At 51.7% G+C, this 3,763-nt stretch overlaps 1 pseudogene; it reads left to right on the top strand.

Moving 5' to 3' along the window:
- Window positions 1–489: 489 nt before the first annotated feature.
- LOC121283739 lies at window positions 490–631 on the top strand (annotated as a pseudogene).
- The last annotated feature ends 3,132 nt before the right edge of the window (window positions 632–3,763 follow it).

Genomic DNA, 3,763 nt, shown 5'->3' with positions numbered 1-3,763 from the left:
ATGACATGTTCGACAACTGTAAGGGTCCATAACTTTACTTACCCTACTTGAATGGTGGCTGATTCTGCCTTGTTCCTGAGACACTAGCACACACATCGAGGTGATCAAGATGGCTTTGCGGATACGTAACATCTTGAGTTCTGCGTGGGATGCTAAATTTTCAGTGAGATGAGTGGCTCAACCTAGCTCTGTGCTCCAATCTCTGATGTCGCATATTAATGACCAATCAGTTGTTCATGGCCAATGAGTGGATGCTGTTTGACCCATTAGTAGTGTCAATTCTGGTCATTAATGGAATGACATATATGATGCAGCCCTGCCTCCTTCACTATTGCCTGCATTCCCAAATTCTACATTCCTATGATGCAGATCTCAAGATCCTCTTGAGATGCAGTGACTGTGATGTGAAGCTACTGAGTTCTGAGTGGCCCTTTAACAGTGCTCATGAAGCCATTGGCTTTCAGTGGCTTTCAATCCAAGGAGGTCTTCATCGCTTCTTGGCCTTTTGGCTAAGATCAAGTGTAGTATCTGTTCTTATCAGTTTAATACTTACCTGGCAGGGGAGAGACCATGATCATGGTTCTGCCAGGGCAAGGTTGTGAAGCGAATGCTATAACCAATCCAACCCCTTACCATGGGGTACCTAACACCGTCCGAGTCACGGTGAAGGACAGTGAAGGAGGAGCACCTATGGATCAGGCCTTCTTCACCAGGAGGATCCTGTTTAAGGTGTGTGGATTCGAAGCTGCGGAGATCTACTGCCTGCAAGACTTCCCCAGTGCTGGATATTTCGATGTGATGTTCAAGCGAGTGGCGGCCTGCGTCAAGTTCCTGAAGGTGTTCAAGGAGAAGAAAGACCTGTCGGAGATGAAGATCCTGACGGCAGAGCCGGTCTTTGCTCTGTCGTTGCAATGGGACTGGGTGGTGATGGTGCATCTTTACAACGCCTACGTCCTTGTCACCAACGTGCTTACCTTCCTCACCAGGTACTTCGACAAGGTTGGGAGCTACATCGAGGTTAGAGACGATTTAGGGATCTGGACATGCAAACACCAGGTTAAGATCACTCTCAAGACTGACGGTAAGGGAGCCACCTTCCACCCTCCTTCCAGATTCGCTATCGGGGGAAACCGTGGCTACCTTGTCTATGCAGGGCAACCCAAACCTTGTCGCTCATGCGGCAAGGCTGGTCATGTGGCGGCCAACTGCAGTGCCGTCCTCTGCAAGAACTGCAAACAGGAAGGGCACCAGACAAAAGACTGCAAACAGGCTAAGTGCGGCAGCCTGTGTGGCGAGGCAAGTCACCTCTACAAGACCTGCCCCAAACGCTGCCGTACTTATGCACAGGTAGCCAAAGCCAACGAGAGGGAAGCAGAAGAAATGCTCCGTATCACTCCATCCACCAAGGGCCCCAGGGAGAACAACGGGACAAAGGGGGACACAGAGAGAGACAAGGTGGAGAAAAAGAGTGAGGCAACAGACAGCCAATCAACAGCACTGCCCCCTGAACCACCCACTCCTCAGGAGAGCGAATCAATGGAGGAGGAGGAGGAGGCAGCAGTGGGAAAGCAGCAGGGGGAGTGGCAGACGGTGAAGAGAGCCAAAAGGAAGAAGGGGCTAAGAAAGAATCAAGCCATTTCCCAGACAAGTGGCAAGAGGCATCACCCATCCAACACGGATGACAAAGGCAGCAGCTCTTCGGACGAAGAAGTGCCAGGGCAGCACTGACAGAAGAAGCGGCAAAGCTCTAGGGAGTTGGAGGACGAGACACCCGAGCTCCAGAACATTGGAGACAATGAGGAGACCAGCGCACCCCAACTTTGCCTATAACCCGAAGAGGCCAGTGCACCACAGCCCCAAGAATCTGGGAGCAGTGAGGCGATCAGCGCACTCCAGCTCCGGGAAGCCGGGAGCAGCAACGCCCCAGAGGGGGAGAGGATTTGGAGAAGCTTATCCAACAAACGTCATTTCAAATCCCGCTCTCTGCGTGGACCCCCAGATGCCACCTGAGCAGAACACTGCCAATGGGGATTTCCTCAGCCCATCCAAATTGAGGCAATTTGAGCACACCACAGGTATGAAGGAGCAGACTAAAGGTCTAGGACTCTCAGAGACAACAGGTTTGGTAAGAGAATTAATGCTTTAAAATGGGTGTAAAGATTGTATCCATAAATGTGTGTAGCATTAAATCTACTACACGGTGTGTTGCGACCTTGGACTACCTTGCCAAAGTCAAAGCTAACCTGTTGTTTCTGCAGGAGTGTGCGGCACCGCACCTCAGCTCCTACAGGCAATGGTGATCCCACGGGCCATCGATCTGGTCAGGAGGAAACAACTCTCGTTCCTCCGGCCTGGGTATTCTGCTGCGGGGAGGCAACTTCACCATCTCCGAGGTTAAGGAGGTGGTGGGCGGGTGCCTGCTCGTAGCAGACGTAATGTAAAAGGATGTTCCACTCTGGTTAATTAACGTGTATGCCCCGGCACAAGGGGCTGAACGGCTGGAGGTTTGTCAGCAGCTCCCACTGCTGCTGGCGACTTCCAGGCCGATCATTCTGGGTGGTGACTTCAACTGCATCATCGATGCGGCTGGATGATCCGGCAGGGCCAACAGCAGATTGGACATTATGTCCAGATCCCTGATGGAAACAATTAAGGATGCCAAGCTGCACGATGTCTTCAGCAATCCTGCAGATGGAGCGCAGCGTAGATACACCTGGTTGCGGCCAGACGTATCCATCCGTTCCAGGATAGTCTTCCTGTTTGTGTTCCGTGCATTCGCAGTCAGATCCACTGACGTCAAGCCGGTGTTTTTCTCTGACCACTGCCTCCTACTGGCTGACTGCCACTTAGAGAAGGACCAGAGGGTGGGCAGGGGGACATGGAAGCTAAACGTGCAACTGCTGACCCCAGAGAACATTGAGGAGCTCATGTGGGATTACAAAGATTGGAGAACCGTGAAACCCCTCTTTGAATCCCTGACACACTGGTGGGAAGCAATCAAGGGAAACATCAAGAGGTTTTTCATTCTCAAAGGCACCCAGAAAGCAAGAAAGGAACAGAGGGAAATGTCCCGACTCCAGAAAAACGTGCACTATCTGTTCCGGCTGCAGTCGATGGGGGTTGATGTCAAGGAGGAACTCCAAGAGGTGAAGAGCCAGCAAGCCTCGCTCTTTGCCTCGGAGGCCTCCAAGATCATCTTCCAATCCAGAGTCCGCTCCGTGGAGCAGGATGAGACGTGCTCACGCTTCTTCTTCCAAAAGGTACACAGAGAGAGCTCTGTGATCAGCAGCCTGAAGGAAGAAGAAGGCTCAGTAAAATCATCGCAGTCCGACATTTTGAGGATCAGCAAATCCTTTTGTGCCGGATTGTATGACGTGAAGCCCACAGACAGCACGGCCTCCCAATCCTTCCTGTCCTCTATGACGGAGGTCTTAGACGACAGTACACGGGAGAGCCTGGACAAACCGCTAACTCCTGATGAACTGACTAAGGCCCTTGAGTCCTTTGAGAAGAGTAAAACTCCCGGAAGCCACGGCTTGCCGGCAGAGTTGTATTCGGCTCTGTGGGACTGGATCGGCATGGACCTGCTAGAAGTGTACGAGAGTATGCTCCTGGCCGGCAGTATGTCAAAATCCATGAGGAAAGGCATTATCACCCTCATCTACAAGCACAAGGGGGGAAGGGAGGAAAGTAGAAATTGGCAACTCATTTCATTGTTGAATGTGGACTGTAAGATTCTGTCCAAGGTCATCGCCAATCAGGT

The sequence above is a fragment of the Carcharodon carcharias genome, chromosome 10, assembly GCF_017639515.1.
Source record: "Carcharodon carcharias isolate sCarCar2 chromosome 10, sCarCar2.pri, whole genome shotgun sequence".
Classification (NCBI taxonomy): Eukaryota; Metazoa; Chordata; class Chondrichthyes; order Lamniformes; family Lamnidae; genus Carcharodon; species Carcharodon carcharias.
This window is presented reverse-complemented; position numbering and strand designations above follow the sequence as displayed.